Genomic DNA, 18,917 nt, shown 5'->3' on the forward strand with positions numbered 1-18,917 from the left:
GCGTCCTTGAAGAAGTCTACGAAGGTCATTGTGGAGCTTATTTCAACAATCGAGCTTTGGTCAGATGCCTCATACGGGCAGAATATTACTGGCCCACCATGAAAAAAAGGCCACAGATTTCGTAAAAAAATGCTAGTAATGCCAAAAGTATGCCCCAATGATCCACCAAGTAGGCGAGCACCTCCACTCAGTCACTTCCTCTTGGTCGTTCATCAAATGGGGAATGGACATCGGGCCCCCCCCCAGCGGGACGAGGTAACGTACGATTTCTTTTCTTTTAATTGACTATTTTTATAAATGGGTAGAAGCAGGAGCATTCACCCAAATATGGGAACAAGAAGTGATCGCCTTCATATGGAAAAGAAATGTATGTCTTTTCGGCCTACCCAAAGAGATTAGTTGCGACAACAGACCCCAATTTACAGGAAAAAAGGTCACCAATTTTTTGAGAAATGGCATATCAAAAGAATACTCTCAACGCCGTATCACCCCACGGGTAATGGGCAAGCAGAGTCCTCCAACAAATTGATACTGAACATCATGAAGAAAAAACTCAAAGACGCCAACGGATTATGGCTAGGATTACTACCAGAAGTACTTTGGGCCTACGGAACAACGCCGAAGTCGAGCATAGAAGAGATGCCTTACTCATTAGTCTATGGGACTGATGTTGTAATAATGATCGAATTCGGAGAGCCCAGTCTTTGATACTCCCACGAGAGCGGGCCGAGGAACGACGAAAGCAGGAGGCAAGAGCTCGATAAAGCTGAAGAACAAAGGGATATGGCCTACATAAGGATGATCGCCCAAAAACAACAGGTAGAACACTATCGCAACAAAAAGGCAAAGGTCAGACCACTCAAAGTCGGGGACTACGTGCTCAAAGCTAAAAAACAAGCAAGAAAAGACCCATGGGAAGGTAAACTGGGAATGAATTGGGATGACCCATACAAATCATGGCAACAACAAACAAAGGATTATTCCAACTAGAAACAATGGAAGGAATACTACTACCAAACAACTGGAATATCACCCACCTCAAGTACTTCAACTTTTAAGAAAAAATGTCCTCCAAGTCGTACTCTTTTTTCCTCACTTGAGTTTTGTCCCAACTAGGTTTTCTCAAGGAGGTTTTTAATGAGGCGACGAAAGGGACACTTCAAGTTGAAGTGTGAACAGATAGAGGCATAGGACGACTAGTTCATTGCTCAACCTCTCAATGTACTTCTCCAGGACAACCAATGAAGGGACTAGATAGATTGGGACTGGAATACCAGCCAACACTAGATAGACTGGGACTGGCATGCCAGCCCGAAAAATATGTAAATTTCTCCAAGTGTATGAACAAAGCACAAATGCATGAAGTTTACCCATATTTTTGCCATACGTACAGCCAAAGCAACGTCGCCTTAACACCTAATTGGCTCTCGGTCATAACTAAATATAGGTTACATTCGACCTCATTCGAATCAACACCTAATTGGCCCTCGGCCATCACTAAATAAATGTTACATTTGACCTCATTCGAATCAACACCTAATTGACCCTCGACCATAACTAAATATAGGTTATATTCGACCTCGTCCGAATCAACACCTATTTGGCCCTCGGCCATAACTAAATATAGGTTATATTCGATCTCATTTGAATCAACACCTAATCGGCACTTAACCATAAATAAACATGGATATATTTGACCTTGTTCGAACCAACACCTACTGGCCCTCGACCATGGTTTTGTTTCAACCTCGTTCAACCTACTTGACCTAAGTTATTATGACTAAGGCAACCACACAACAAAATCAAAAAAGCATACAAACTTAAACAGAAGAAAAATAATCAGGTACGAGTAACAGAACTAGCATTTCATACTTAGAATATTTTATACAAAGGCTCGAAAGGCCGCCCACAAAAAATGCACAAGTCTGCGGCTGAACAAAAAAGAAGGAAAAATAACTAATCGTCGTCGGGCCCTGCAGCGCCATCAGCTTGATCACCTAGGCCATATCCATCTGCCGCTTTGCCATCACCATAGCCATCGGGATACTCATCCTCATATCAAGCATCCTCTTCAATATGATCCATGTCCGCACCCTCCTCGTCATCACCAACCTCCGGTGTAGCGGGATCATAACCATAAGCAACCCCATCTCTACATGCCTTGACACGAGCATTTTTGAAGTCGACCTTTGAAACAATCCCTTCCCTTAACAAATCTCTAAATATATCCAGCTGGGCCTCGACGTGAATCCATTCCTCGTACAAATACCGTAGAACATCAGGAAAAAATAAGTACGGGAAAAAGACGGCTGGGCCAATAATTGTGCCTTTTTAGGCTCGAGAGTAGCAACTCGATCACAAAGACCTGAAGCCTCTTTTTCCAGCTCCCCTATCTGTTCATCAAGCAGCCCCTCTATGAGCCTGAATGTCTCCAGAGCGCTCTCTCGCTTAGAACAAAGGATGCAGATCACGACCTGCAAAACATCCACTTTCCTCGCAACCCCCAATCGGTCCAACTTCGCATTCTCTAAATCTGCTGCCTTCTCAGTGATCTCACCACTCAGAGCGTCCGATTTAATTTGACACTCCTCGAGCTTGGCGCGCAACGAGACAATTTGGGCTTGAAGATCGGCACATTAGACCTTGACCCCCCTTGCTCACCTCAAGTTTTTTTTCTTTATCCTTTAACGACCCCTCAAGAACGCTACATTTTCTAATGACTGTTACGGTACTCACGACATTTTTGCTCCATCTTCTAAAAATAGCCTTATGCCTCTCTTCTTGTTGACCGCTCTCAATTTCCAAAACCACATTCTCAAAAAGAAAAAAAAGAACAAAAAGATAACAAAAAGTAAGAATGAAGCACAAAGCATTGAACTTAAGAAATAAAAGTCGAAAAGCTTACTCGGAGGGCGAGGTTGGCTATGCGCCTTGATAGGGTAACATCGTCCAGTTTTTCAAGAGTTTTACCATCCACGTTAGAGTAGAGGGGACCTAGGGAAGGAACTACGTTCTCCGTATTCACTAGTAAATCTCAATCCATGAGAATCGAAATGGTCCGCGTGGACCCCTTCAATCTCACTTCAAGCTGGGTAAACCCTTCTCCCATCATACTCACCTCGTAGGCATCAAGATCGGAGCCCGTTTCATAACCATCCTCAGTGATGCCCTTACCTCTTCCATCGTCTGGCAAAGAAGAAACATTAGCCGGTTATGAGGACGATGGATCATCTCACCGTAGAGGCTTAAAACTCCCATAGATGGACCTCCAGCTCCACTCTCGGCATTAGGAAAGGATACGCCCTCAGTGGCCTCAGTTTATGGTGAAATCTCAAATGGCAACTTAACATCATCTTCAAGCACTATGGTTACCGTTTCACGATCACCCTTTACTGAATCCACTTCCCGGACAACTCCATCACCGGCATTCACCGATCTCCTTTTGCGGGAAACCAAACCCTCTTCGTTCGGCGATGACTCCTCTTCTTTGTCTACTAGATGATACAAAGGGGAAGTCGGGAGTTCTGTTGTAGATATAGTCGACGAATGAGCAGATCTAGCTGCAGCAGAAGAAGGAACAGAAGCAGATAACCTGGAAGGCCTGGTCTCAGTCACAACATGAACAAACTCCAAAGAAAAAGCAGCCTTCCTCTTACGAAATGCAGGAGGAGGAGCCCTTTGTCTCCTCGAAGATCCTCGGGTTGAAAAAGAAAGATTAAAAAATTCACTTCCTATACAAAACTACAACAAGCAAGCAAGCATGAGGTCAAAACAGTATAGATAAAAAATAGATGAACTCACCGGTCATGGAAGACGTAGGCCCGAACCTCTTGAGAAAGGCTGGCCATTCACGAATCCTCATTGTGTGAGGCAAAAACTGGCTAACTCAATCATGAATGTCCCCGACCAAAGGAGGGGGCGTAGTATTGGCTGCACGAAGAAGGGATAGAATGTCAAACTATGACTAAAACAGGCGAAACAAACGCTTGACAAAAAAGAGATACTTACGGGCATAATTCCAAGTCTCAGGGAATTCGCTCGCGTTGGCCACCACGTCCTCGGTTTTGACGAAAAAGTAATTGAGACAGAACTGACGATTTGCCTTATCATCCATCTTCACCACCAGTCATTTACTTCTCGGTGGCGAAGGTGCAACATCGCCCCTATAGAAACTAGGGGCTAAGAGACGCATCAGGTGGCAGAGTGAGACCCCGATGTTGATACCCAATTTTTCCGTATATATATTTTCTAATATGAAAAATAATTTCAAAATAGCATATGTATGCATATATAAGTACGTCCAATTGTTTTATTATTTTTCCTTAATTTTTAAAAGGTTTTAAATCAATTTATTTCCTTATTTTCATCCCTAAAATCCAATAATAATTTCCAAACTTATTATTTTTGATGATTCATTTATTAGATTCTCATATTCATACTAAAATATAGCTAATATAATTTTTTCATATATTTACAAAGTCATTTAGTATTTTTAAATCTAAATTGCATATAATTGCAATATTAGCCTCTTTTAGATTTAATTGCGTTTATATTTATAAAAATTAAGTTCAGTATTTTTAAATTAATAATTATGTATTATAAATCATTTTAGTACCTTCAATTTGTTTTCAAAAATTAATTTGCTATTTTTATAAAATAAATAAGGGAAAAGAGGCTATTTAAAATCTAGCCCCAATTGCATTTCAATTACAGTCTGAATTGGACCCCCAATTTAAACCCAATTACCCAGCCCAATTGCCATCTGAACCGACCCAAGCCCTAAATCTGCCTACCTGATTCAAGACCCATTAAATCCTGGCCGTTGATCTTCACGATTCCTTTCCTTTTTTAATTCCAACGACCCCAACCCTAGACTCATTTCCAAATTCCGCCGCCTCTGAATCCCCATTCTCTCTCAATCCTCTCTCAAATCTTCTCAAACCCTAGCCGCCGCCATCAAACTACAACCCTAATACCTCCCAAATCTATGGCTTCCGAGGTCATCGGAGACACGTATCCACCTCTCATGGCTTCTACGTGTTCGACTCTGTGGTCTCATGACCAGATCGTGAAGGGGCTTTGTCCAGTCTTTGCTCGATGACTGTTTTTCGGTCGTCTCTGACCTTTCTCCGACCGGCCATGCTATTCGAGTCAGACTTTTGACTCTCCTACTTAGATCGAGGGTTTTCAAAGCTTTTCTCATTATTTGGGTTTTTTTTAAACCCTAACCTCTAAGGTTCTTTCGATTTCTCTTAGATCCATTTCAGATCTATGTTTGCTCTGAACTTTTAAGCGTTTTTCTCGAAATTTCTTTTAAAACTCTGCTTTCAAAACTCCTTATCTTTTCAATTAGGGTTCTATTAAGTTATTTCAAAAACTTTTCTTTGATTTTTGACATGTTTTGCTGTGTTTGCTCATATTATTCTTCTGCTTGAGTTTGTATGTTAAAAGTCTTATTTCTTTTTGAACTGTTTATTAGACTAATGCTGGTTCGCTTGAGTTTTATCCGATTTGTTTGTTTATCCATCTTTTAAAATTCTTCTATTGTTGAAAACCCTATTGCTTTGGATCTGAGACTGTTAATTTAAGTACAAGGCTCGATTTGAAGTTCTTTATTTCAAAACCTCTATTCCTTTGTGTGATCCTTTTGATTTGGGGTTCCTATTTCCTCTAGAACTCAAGTATGCTCGAAACCCTAATTTTTCAAAATGGGTTTTCCTCACCGGCTACTGCGAGACCTTCGCATGCTTTTGATATTCTATGTTTCTTCACTACTGATTCAATTGACTATCATGCTTCGAGTGTTGCTATCCATTGAATTTTCTTTTTGTGCTACTACTGTATGCTATTTTCCTTTTTCCAATAGGTTTTGCCTCACATGTATAATGTTTATGCACCCTATTTATATGTCGAGTCTCCTTCTTTGACTGATTTTCAAACTTGTGACTGGTTTCAAACTTTTCTTTTGTGAAATTCTAATTTCACCCGCCTGTTAAGGTTAACTGATTTCTTTTCCTATTTTGCCTTATTGAATCCTTTCCAAAATTAGAGTATTTTTGTACCTAGACTCTATTGTTTGCTTAATGTTTTACTACTTCTTTTATGACAACTGTCACCCTGCTGACAAATTGATTTCTTTCCTTGTTTTGAACCTGTCAATGCTCGTTAAGCAAGTGATCCCTTAATTAAAGGGAATCACTTGTATAATTGATTACGAATCATGATTGTTTCCATGTTTGTAGCTTATTACTTCTCTCTTACTCGTTTTCAAAAACTATAAATACCTTGTACTTCTTCTCTTTCAAACACACACGAACACAAGGCATAAACACTTGAGTTCAAACACACACTACACTAAACCTCTCTCTCTTCTCTGTTACTACTATATTGCTGCCTTACCTAGCCGGTTGAAAGCCAAATCTAGGCTGTGGGGAAACTTGCTTATTTTCTGCATTTGCATTTCTTACCGGTATGTTCTAATTAAGTTTTCTGCACCAACAATAACATGCTTATCCACTGTTTCTTGCATTCTTGTATGCCTACTATTTATATTTAACCTAGTACCATTATTTAGCATGCCGTAATTTCCTTTCTCTTGTTCTGAATCAATGTATTATGACCTGTGAATCCCAAATCCCTACCCCAATGTGTTTAATACTTGTGGTTGGTTTGGGGCATGACAACATTGGAAATTGCTGTGCATGACCCAATCTTGATCCTCTTAGGATCATAACCTCCATGTTTCTCTTATATGTTGTGTGTTCTGGTTGATTTATAGGCATGCCAGCACTTCCTATTGCTGTGTATGCGAAAATTAATCCATGCCTAAGTGTACAGGCTCCTTGCAATGGATTCCCAATCCCCTGCCCCTTTGCGTGAAGTTATTGACTCCCTGAAATGTTAATCGCTGTCTACCATCACCCTTCTGTCACACCTCCTTTTTCACTACATCCCCCGGAAGGGTAGTGCAAGGGAGTTTTTTCTAACTTAAAGTAACAATCGAAACGAGATTTATTTCAATTAAAACAGAGTTGCCACCTGGGATAGTTTATTAGTGTCCCAAGTCACCAGTTCAAATCCCGAATCGAGGAAAAGATTGACTCTGTATTACAGTTCGCGAACACAGAAATCCGGGTAAGGAATTCTGTTAACCCGGGAGAAGGTTTTAGGCATTCCCGAGTTTCATGGTTCGATCACGGTCGCTCAACTGTTATTATTGGCCTATTTATCTGATTTTAAAATACATTTTAAACCTACAGGCATTTTAACTTTAAAACCACTTTTTAATGCTTCAGGAAATTTCAAGGTTACTTAACACTCATCGTAAACCACGCTACATGAAGTGCACCCGCGGTTCACAACACGCTTTATTTAACCTTGTTAAAAACCGGGCCACATGAAATGTACCCCCGGATTTTAGTAGTAGTCATGATGATTATATGATTAACGCGCCTAAAGCGAACTACGAAGTTCATGTTCAATATCTAAATTATAACATGTGTGAGGGTCATAGATGATTTAATTATAGATGGCACACCTCAAACTATATAAATTAAATTAAATTAAATTAGTGGCATATTAACAACCATCTTATTACTAAGAAAGTTTATTTGAAGTTGCGCGAACACATACTCCGAATTATTTTTAGAATTCATAATTATGTTCAAGAACACATATAAGTAATTCTATTAATACTTTAAATCCCAAACGGACACTTTTGCTACTAAATTGACTTTGTAATTATCAAATTGATATTATGTTCCAGTACCTCAACAATCACAATATATCTTCCTCCTACTTATAAACAAACTCAAATCAAATGTCTTAGATATTGATGAAAACAAAATGAGCCATATTAAGACACTTAACAGATTAATGGAACTAACACATGCAAATACAATCAAACCAACATAACACCAAACCAATTTAATTCCTTCCCCAATATAAAACAATGAGATGGAACAAGATAGAATTTGAAAAGTGCACCTTTACAATACTGTTTCGAAGCTCGGCCAATCAGACACGGACTCGAACAAGAAAACATAGCAGCGCCGGAACTTCGCCGGAATCTCGAATGGAACTGAACAGACCCAACGAATAGAGCTAGCGACCTACGAACGGGCTATAACAGGACTCGATCTCAACAGAAACGTTACACTAAATGGAACGATGAACTTGAAACTCAGTCGACAACCTCAAATGAACTCTCCACGATCTTTAAACAAACACCATTGACGAAACAAACCTCCGTCGCCGGCTTCAGGCCATTTACGGTGGTGATGGAGTTCAGTCGAGGAAGAAGAAGCCGCTGATGCCCTAGATCTATGAGACTGATGCTTAAAGCTCTGGGATTTTGTTCAAGAACCAGAGCTCATGGGGTCGTCGTTTAGGCTTCAGCTGAAACCATCGCAAATGGCCAAGAAGAAGCTATTGGTTTTTTGCTTCAAATAAGAAAGATCTTTAGGTCTTGCGTTGAAGAAGACATCATGGGAGGGGTCCATCATTGAAAAAACGCCGCCGATCTTAGCTCCTAGGTCTATCTTTATGTATTATTTCGCTGATTTCTGTTTTTGATGCCTTAGGGGTCTGATTTGATAGAAAACGACGGATGCTTTCTTTTTGTTGTATTTTTCGCTGATAGGATTGTAGGGATCTAGTGTTTCTATAGGTTAGGTCTAGGTTATTATTTGGGTTTAAGGGTATTGGGCTCAAGGAATGAGCTAGAAACTTGGGCCTTTGTGATTAGTTTTGCTTAAAATTAGCTTAATTAAGTAAAAATCTATCCATATAGAAATATTACCAAAAATATTAATTAGCCCTACTTAAGTAAAAATAATTATTAACATAAGACTGACCGTTAAAACAAAACTATTTTTTGGTATTTTTTCAAGATTAAAAATGACTACAAAACCTTAATGAAATTATTTTTTTGTAATTTTTATTTTCTTTTAATAAAATAAAGTAACAGAGTAAAAATTAGTTGAAATAACGATATTAGGCCTAAATTAAATATTTACATGCTAAAATATAAAAAATCTTGGGGAGGGTCAAAAATCACATGTCTACAACTGCCTCTCTTTGACTGGAAATACGAAGTATTTTCATAGAAAGAACGACTAGACAAGTTTTTTGACCCGACCCTTATTTAGGAGACCAAAACTAAGAGAAAAGGGGAATGTGACCGAGCCCTGGTATCTGAGCTGCTTACATATCCTTGGCTATAAAGGAATCAGGCCACATGTAGTTCATAAGTGAGTGAGATGATGGAGTACTGAGGTGGAGAGCCGGTCAAGGTGTCATTCCATCAAAATTCTGGTTCGCGATTCCGTTATTACATCAAAAATCAAGAATGAAAAAGACTAACTAAGTCTATCAGCTACGAGTTACAAGATTCTAATCTATGAGTCTTCTGAAGCTTGATCTTGAGTCTTGGTTGGTTCTTCATACGGACTCTGATATGAATCTTGATGCTTGTTCGCTGCAGATGTTGGTTCAAACTTTTTCAGATCAAGACGGGACATGCAGAGCTTGTGACTTCAATTATGTCTTGAGCAGTCCACATCTTTTCTCCGCTTCTGCACTTTGGATTCACTTTTTTTTCTTTTTTTCTTTTATTCTTGATTGAGGCTTCTTTTTTGTTATCTCGGACCCCTATCGACCCGCATTTTTGAGGCGAGCTTCTGCTACTTCCAACTTGAATCGGATTCTGAAATGATTTCCCTTGTTCTCCAGGTGGGCACCTGATTGCTGAACTTGACCTGTCTTCCTTTGAAACTAAAACCATTTTCCCTTGAAACTCGAACTGTTTTCCCTTGAAACTTGAACTGTCTTCCTTCGAAACTGCTTTTCATTGAAACTTGAACTGTTTTCTCTTGTTACTTGAAACCGTTTTCCCTTGCACCTTGAACCATTTTCCCTTGAAACTTGAATCGTCTTCCTTTGAAACTGCTTTCCCTTGAAACTTGAGCTGTTTTCCCCTGTTCTCTAGGTGGGCGCCTGATTCTACAACAAAACAGACAAAACAAAAGAAATTTTTCTACCCCAGTTTACACTAGGAAGATTTGTGAGTTGTTAGCAAAACTATAAATCACCTACGCTACTGATGGATGATGCAATGATGAGAGTAAAATTAATGACTCGACTAGGATGTACATCTTCTAAAATTGATTGAGCTTGCAATAAACTATAAACTAAGTTTGACTAAAGTTAAGACTGAACCTATTCTCCAGGCGGGACCCCTGATTTTAAGAAAACTAAAAATTGACCCTTTTTTTCAAATCCAGACTTCCTTCTTTTTTTCCTTTTTTTTTTCAAATTCAGACTTCCCTTTTTTTTAAAAAAATTATTATCCTAAGAGAAAATTCACCGGACTATGTTTTCTATCTTAGGAGAAGGATTCATCAGACTAAGATTTTAATCCTAGAAGAAAGTTCATCAGACTAGGTCCCTTTTCTTCTTCTTTTTTTGGTATCTTAGGAGAAAGATTCATCCGACTAAGATGTTTATCCTAGGAGAAAGTTCATCAGACTAGGTTTTCATATCTTAGGAGAAAGATTCTTCATACTAAGATTTTGTATCCTATGAGAAAATTCATCAGACTAGGTCTCCTATCTTAGGAGAAAAATTCATCAGACTAAAGTTTTGATCATAGGAGAAAGTTCATCAGACTAGGTCCTCCTTTTGTTATCTTAGGAGAAAGATTCATCAGACTAAGATTTTGATCCTAGGAGAAAATTCATCAGACTAGGTTTTCTATCTTAGGAGAAAAATTCATCAGACTAAGACATCTATCCTAAGAGAAAGTTCATCAGACTAGGTCTTCTATCTTAGGAGAAAAATTCATCAGACTAAGATTTTGATCCTAGGAGAAAAGTCATCAGACTAGGTCTTCTAATTTATTATCTTAGGAGAAAGATTCATCCGACTAAGATTTTGATCCTAGAAGAAAGTTCATCAGACTAGGTCTTCTATCTTAGGAGAAAGATTCATCAGACTAAGATTTTGATCCTAGGAGAAAATTCATCAGACTAGGTCTCTTTTCTTATCTTAGGAGAAAGATTCATCAGACTAAGATTTTGATCCTAGGAGAAAGTTCATCAGACTAGGTCTTCTATCTTAGGAGAAAGATTCATCAGACTAAGATTTTGATAGGAGAAAGTTCATTAGACTAGGTCTCTTGTCTTATCTTAGGAGAAAGATTCATCAGACTAAGATTTTGATCCTAGGAGAAAGTTCATCAGACTAGGTCTTCTAATTTGTTATCTTAGGAGAAAGATTCATCAGGCTAAGATTTTGATCCTAGGAGAAAGTTCATCAGACTATGTCTTCTATCTTAGGAGAAAAATTCATCAGACTAAGATTTTGATCCTAGGAGAAAAGTCATCAGACTAGGTCTTCTAATTTGTTATCTTAGGAGAAAGATTCGTCAGACTAAGATTTATATCCTAGGAGAAAATTCATCATACTAGGTTTTCTATCTTAGGAGAAAGATTCATCAAACTAAGATTTATATTGGAAGAAAAATCCATCAAACTAGGACTTTTTATCATAGGAGGAAAAATGTGAAGATCAATGGCAATATTTTATGCACAGTAGCAAGACAAATAAAGACAAAGATTTGAGAAACTTCCCTTTGCCGACTCTTCTCATCTTTTCTTTTTCTTCTCTTTTTTTTCCTTTTTCATTTTTCTCTCTCTTTTTGAATCACTTTCCTTGCACTGCTTTGTTCCTGTTTCATACAAAGAAAAATTTGTCAATTTTGAAAATGGTGGTCGGTTTGTGGCCTTGAGTCTTGGGCAGCTTGGCTTCTGCTCAATCAGCTTGAGTCGGTCTCAAAAGACTTTTGTTCTGCACCATCTCTGATTGTTTTACACCAATACCATTTGTATTTGCAGCTCAAACAACCTTATCCCAATTGGAGATCTTTGCTTAGGTGACCTTTTCCGATATCTTGAATGACTTCTAGCTTTTGAGCAATTTGTCTGTCAGAGAGAATCACCAGTTATCTTTGCTTGCGCCAAGTAAGCTGACAAGAGTCTTTAGGGGGAGCCTTTGCATGAATCCTCAAGGCATGTTGACAGTAACAACTGAGTGTGCTGGCCAAATTCACTTTGTGCAACTGAAAAGCTGGTAGCAGATTTTGAAAGCTTTTCTTGCTTGTTTTGACAAGGACTGACTCAGAGTGGAGGACACAAATGATGCAAAGAGATAATATTAACAATAAATGTCCATGTCGGGAAGGATAGAAGGAAGGGGTTTTCTTCTTCTTTTTTTTTTCCTTTTTATTCAATAACTAGCCTTAATAATCATGACATGTATTTTGGACTCAACGGCCTGATCTATCAAACTATTCCAATCTTCCCTTTTACCGTTCTTATGACCTTTGAAGTCGGGCTTGTTCGTGCCAATTCTTTGCATCAGCTTTAAGACTCACTTTCGACTAGTAATGCCCCGAGGGGTTTTCACCAACAGGTCTCTCTTATTTATTCATCTCTGCTTACCGTCGCCTTACGGTGCCCGTGAGGGTTTTTACTAGTAAGACTCTCTCATTTTTTTTTAATTTCTTTTGCTTTCTTGTGTGAACAACTTGACAGTGTTCTATGTCACATGACAACCGTTGCTCATTGCATACTCCTCTTGGCATTTTTGAAGGCATATCGGGAGGTCTTTATTTGGAAGATTTTTGGATAGGGTTGGATGAAAGGCCGACATGAAGCTCAACACAGACTAAAGATGACAGAGTTGTATACTTACAACTTTTGGAATCGACTCTTTTAAAAATGAAATAAATTCTTTGCCCCGGTTTTAGCTATTGGGGATTGTTTTTTTGAATTTTTCTTTTTCTTTTTCTTTGAATTCTTATTTGGCTGGACTGAACCGTGAGGCTGCCTACGTATCCTTTTTTAAGGAATCAGGTCTAACGTAGTTCAAACATCTAACATAACTATTTTTTCATCTTTCGTTTTTTTTCTTTGTCTTTTTTTTTTCCTTTTGTCTTTTTTTTTTTCAAAACAGGTTTCCCCCGCTTCTATTTTTTTAGGGCATGAACCTTTGACAATTCTTTTTTTTAACTTTCTAAAAGCTGCCCCAGTTTGTACTCTTGGGGCATGGACTTTTCTTTTTTTTGTTTTTTTTTTGTTTTGACTTTTGACTCTAAAATTGATCCCAAAAGAGGGTGGTCAAAGAAAATAACACAGACTCAAAGGAGTGACAAAGGGTATAAAGTGTTTGGGTAGCGGAAAAAGGGCCTCCCAACCTCGAGAATGCCAAACATAGTATCTTTTCGCGATCACAGCATTGACGAACATGTCTGTCTTCTTGGTGTGCCGTGGTCACAAGATATTTTTTCATCCCTTAGTGACAAACTTTCCAACAAACTTCAATTGATTAAACATCCTCAAGCCCGATCTTCACAATGATTTGAAGGTGAATTTTACTCGATCTTAGTTCCAAAGTATTCCAACTCTTTATTCATCCTCAAAAGTATTTTTTTTAGTTATCGAATTCAGATTAAATTAGTTCCTAAGATCTGGCCAAACTTTCCGCATGCATGTCATGTCATTAGAACTAGCGAGAAAAGAACTAGGAAAAGAATGACACAAAAGGAGAAACTGTATTTTATTGAGTAAAGGATGAAAGGGTTTTACAACTAAACAAACAACCTAAAATACGAGTTACAACCCTAAAATAACCTGAATAATGAAAATAGCAATAGAACAGATAGACAAGACTCACACAAACAGAATGGAAGGATAGAAGGGTTTGACTCAATAAAACAAATAAAATCTGGATCACAACCCTGAAATAACCCAGATAATAGAAAAAACATCAAAACAAGCTACCAAGATTCCTTCCTAGTGACGAGGGAATGACTTTCCAATTGCTAGGCTTGGCATTTAGCCACAAATTTGCTCATCAAAATCAGCAGAGCCTTCTCCAATTTCAAAATCATTAACTTCAGTTAGCAAATTTCCGAGAGGATTCTCATACTCCATGTCACCAGGCATCATCCCCACAAAGTGTGAATCATGATGTGCAGGTAAAGGATTCTGCGCGATATTCTGGGTGTCACTGTCTTGGATCACAATCAGGTTCTCCTAGATCATCCTTTCTATTTCTCTTTTCAAATCCCGACAACTTTCAACATTGTGCCCTTGGGCATTGGAATGGTATTCACACCTTTTAGAAGGGTCAAAGCTTCTTGCACGAGGGTCCACATGATTTGGAGGAATAGGTGCAATCATGTCATACTGCTTTAATCTCTCAAACAAGCTTGCATAGGACTCTCCTATTGGTGTAAAATTATCTTTCAACCTTTGTTCCCCTTTATACCTCTGGCTTGGATGTGGGTTATAGGATACCTGAAAATTTTGTGGAGGCTTTTGGAGATTTTGTGATGCTCGTGCTCGCCTTCTGGGGTGTTTTGGTGGCTGGACAACATACTGAGATGGAGCAATAGAGTATTGAGGGTTCTGAGGTGGATAATACTGCTCAGGGGAGTTATGGAAAACTTGAGGAGGCTGCTCATACCTTCGAGATGTTCTCCTGGGACCTCTTCTCGACCCTGATGTCATCATGATTTCTTCAACCTTCTCATTTGTGTCGCTAAAATTATCAGATTTAACCCGGACAACCTGCGTTACGGCTTTAAAAACTGCTTGACTTATAATTTTGCCTGTCTTAAGACCATTCTCTACCATTTCTCCCATTTTGATTGCTTCCGAGAAGGATTTGCCAACTGCGGATATCATATTTTGAAAGTAATCTGGCTCTTGCGCTTGAAGGAAGACAATGATTAGCTCATGGTCATCCATGGGTGGCTTAACTCGAGCTGTTTGCTCTCTCTATTTAATGGCATATTCCTTGAAACTTTCACTTGGTTTCTTCTTCAGATTTGAAAGGGAAATGCGGTCTGGGGCAATGTCGATGTTGCATTGGAACTGATTGACAAAGGCATGTGCCATGTCATTCTAGACGTACCAGTGAGATGTGTCTTGATCCAAAAACCATTCGGATGCTACTCCCGTAAGGCTTTCCCTAAAATAAGTCATCAACAATTCTTCATTTCTTCCCGCACCTCTCAGTTGATTGCAATACCTTTTCAGGTGGGTATGGGATCTCCATGTCCATCATACTTTTCAAATTTGGGAGTCTTGAAACCAGGCGGCAAATGGACATCGGGGAACATACATAGATCTTTGAAGGCAACACTCTTTTGACCTGCCAACCCTTGCATGTTTTTCAACTATTGTTCTAAGCTTTTCACTCTTTGGGTCATTTATTCATGTACCATCTTTCGGGCAGGCTTCTCAATATTTGCAGGAAGATCAAACGAGTACGAGTGGTACTCAGGAGAGTGGTACTGCTCTTGCTGTGTAGCAAATTGTGACTCATGACGAGGCTATCCTTGACCACTGGCCCATGCTTGACACATTTCGGTCATTTGCTGTTTCGGTATTCTATTTTTCTCAAACATAGTAGACTCTTGTTGAACCCTCTGATCCTGAGTCTCTTGAGCACTTGTAACAGCTTCGATGTCAGTTATCATTTTTTCTTGGATCTTGTGTTTCCAACTTATCACAAATTGACCACCTCAACTTTCTTCATAATTCAAAACAAAACATGTTAGAATGGACTCAGTCGGTCCTTATTATTATCAACATTTTTTCATTTCTTCATCATTTTTTTATTTCTTTTTAATGGTGATCGAACCTGCTGTGGGTTGCCTACATATCATGTGGGAACATGAATCAGATCTTGCGTAGTTCGGGAAGATTAGACATAAAGTAAATAAACTAACTCTTTTTTTGGATTTTGAAATTTGTTTTTTTTTCAAAAGAAATACTTACAAAGAAGAAAGAAAATATTTTTTTGGATTTCGATTTGTTTGTTTTTTTAAAGAATTTTTTTTAAAAGAAAAACGTCTAAAGAAGAGGAAAAAAATATTTTCTTGAATTTTAACTTCTTTTTCTTTTTCTGGAAATTTCGAAAGAAAAACTTCTAAAGAAGAAAGGAACTATTTTTGGACTTTTATTTTTATTTTGAATTCATGAAGGAAAGACTTCCAAGGAGAAAAGAAATTATTTTTGAATCTTGAATTTTTCTTTTCAATTTTCGAAAGGTGAACTTCTAAAGAAAAATGAAAATATTTTTGGATTTTTTTGAAAATTGTAAGCTCGAAGAAAGACTTTTCTAAAGAAGGAAGTAAAGGAAAATATTTTTGGATTTTTGATAATTGTGGGCCGGAACCGATGAGGTTTGCCTACGTATCTCATATCCGGTGAGAATCAGACCTGCGTAGTTCGCCCAGTTTTGACGGAACAGGAAAACATTACACTTGAAAATTTTGGCTCGTTTTGAAATGACTTTTTTTCTCTCCAGAATTTTGGCAGATTTTCAGAATTTTCTAAATACCTACCTCTCACTTTTTGTTTCTTTTTTCTTCTTTCTCCTCTTTTTTTTTGATTTTCTTTTTTCATTTTCTTTCCCTATTCTAGAAGCCAGTCAACATGCAAGCCGAAATAGACAGATACGCAAGTAGCACGTAAGATGCATCAAGATGGTTTTTTGATTTTTGGGTACACCTGTCCTAGACAGACCCAACCCCTGTGTTGAGTCTCCAAAGTCAAATGCACGTGATGCAAACAAACATTCCTACTAGGGATCCGGCATGAGGTTATGTTATTCTAGGTTTAAAAACCTGGGTGTATTTTTCTAGACCTGGCTTACCCGAGCAGACAGCTCGAGCCGAGGGGGGCAGCGTACCGTGAATACAGAAGCTTCATCGGTTTTGCAACTTGTCCGAACCTCGTTCTAAAATTGGGACAATACTCTAACAGAAAAGAAGTAACACAAAGTGCAAACTTCCCAGATGATTTAGAAGACTCAAAGAGAAGAGGGTTTCGTAGCAATTTATATCTAGTCCAAACAGTATCAAAGCGGTAAAAGCAGCATTTAGCACATTAGGCTCAACATATAAAAATCAGATAAAACAAACCAACTATAACAGTTATTCTAAGCTCGAATTCTTAAACCCTGAACTGAAGTTCTGGGTCTGGTTCCCCAGCAGAGTCGCCAGAGCTGTCACACCTCCTTTTTCACTACACCCCCGGAAGGGTAGTGCAAGGGAGTTTTTTCCAACTTAAAGTGACAATCGAAACAGGATTTATTTCAATTAAAATTCAGAGTCGCCACTTGGGATAGTTTATTGGTGTCCCAAGTCACCGGTTCAAATCCCGAATCGAGGAAAAGATTGACTCTGTATTACAGTCCGCGAACACAAAAATCCGGGTAAAGAATTTTGTTAACTCGGGAGAAGGTGTTAGGCATTCCCGAGTTCCGTGGTTCGAGCACGGTCGCTCAACTGTTATTATTGGCCTATTTATCTGATTTTAAAATACATTTAAACCTACGGGCATTTTAACTTTAAAACCGCTTTTTAATGCTTCAGGAAATTTCAAGGTTACTTAAAACTCATCGTAAACCACGCTACATGAAGTGCACCCGCGGTTCACGACACGCTTTATTTAACCTTGTTAGAAAATTTAAACCGGGCTACATGAAATGTACCCCCGAATTTTAGTAGTAGTCATGATGATTATATGATTAACGCGCCTAAAGCGAACTACGAAGTTCATGTTCAATATCTAAATTATAACATGTGTGAGGGCCATAGATGATTTAATTATAGATGACACACCTCAAACTATATAAATTAAATTAAATTAGCGGCCTATTAACAACTATCTTATTACTAAGAAAGTTTATTTGAAGTTGCGCGAAGACATACTCCGAATTATTTTTAGAAGTCATAATCATGTTCAAGAACACAAATAAGTAATTCTAATAATACCTTAAATCCCAAACGGACACTTTCGCTACTAAATCGACTTTGTAATTATCAAATTGATATTTTGTTCCAGTACCACAACAATCACAATATATCTTTCTCCTACTTATAAACAAACTCAAATCAAATGTATTAGATAGTGATGAAAACAGAATGAGCCATATTAAGACACTTAACAGATTAATGGAACTAACGCATGCAAATACAATCAAACCAACATAACACCAAGCCAATTTAATTCATTCCCCAATCTAAAACAATGAGATGAAACAAGATAGAATTTGAAAAGTGCACCTTTACAATACTGTTTCGAAGCTCGGCCAATCAGACACGGTCTCGAACAGAAAATGTAGCAGCGCCGAAACCTCGTCGGAATCTCGAATGGAACTGAATAGACCCAACGAACAGAGCTAGCGAACTACGAACGGGCTATAACGGGACTCGATCTCAACAGAAACATTACACTAAATGGAACGACGAACTTGAAAACTCAGTCGACAACCTCAAACGAACTCTCCACGAGCTTTAAACGAACACCATTGATGAAACAAACTTCCGTCGCCGGCTTCAGGCCATTTACGGTGGTGATGGAGTTCAGTCGAGGAAGAAGAAGCCACTGATGCCCTAGGTCTATGAGACTGATGCTTAAAGCTCTGGGATTTTATTCAAGAACCAGAGCTCATGGGGTCGTCGTTTAGGCTTCAGCTGAAACCATCGCAAATGGCCAAGAAGAAGCTATTGGTTTTTTGCTTCAAATAAGAAAGATCTTTAGGTCTTGCGTTGAAGAAGACATCATGGGAGGGGTCCATCATTGAAAAAACGCCGCCGATCTTAGCTCCTAGGTCTATCTTTATGTATTATTTCGCTGATTTCTGTTTTTGATGCCTTAGGGGTCTGATTTGATAGAAAACGACGGATGCTTTCTTTTTGTTGTATTTTTCGCTGATAGGATTGTAGGGATCTAGTATTTTTATAGGTTAGGTCTAGGTTATTATTTTGGTTTAAGGGTATTGGGCTCAAGGAATGAGCTAAAAACTTGGGCCTTTGTGACTAGCTTTGCTTAAAATTA

General features: G+C 38.4%; 1 protein-coding gene across 5 annotated transcripts in view; it reads right to left on the reverse strand.

Annotated features, from left to right (window-relative positions):
- The window catches only part of LOC107791700 (importin subunit alpha-2), a 32,606-nt gene extending 14,445 nt beyond the window's left edge, over positions 1-18,161 (reverse strand). Inside the window, exons 1-3 of one of the 5 annotated variants that reach the window (XM_016613810.2) lie at positions 7,987-8,563; positions 4,009-4,179; positions 3,802-3,930 (exon numbers count right to left, since the gene is read on the reverse strand). The gene's annotated coding sequence lies outside the window, so the exon portion shown is untranslated. Of the gene's footprint in view, positions 1-3,801; positions 3,931-4,008; positions 4,180-7,986; positions 8,564-18,142 lie in introns of those variants that run through there. The other 4 variants (XM_075253565.1, XM_016613811.2, XM_075253567.1 and 1 more) reach the window with 4 other exon arrangements.
- Positions 18,162-18,917: the final 756 nt, after the last annotated feature.

Source organism: Nicotiana tabacum, chromosome 5 (assembly GCF_000715075.1).
Source record: "Nicotiana tabacum cultivar K326 chromosome 5, ASM71507v2, whole genome shotgun sequence".
NCBI classification, from domain to species: Eukaryota; Viridiplantae; Streptophyta; class Magnoliopsida; order Solanales; family Solanaceae; genus Nicotiana; species Nicotiana tabacum.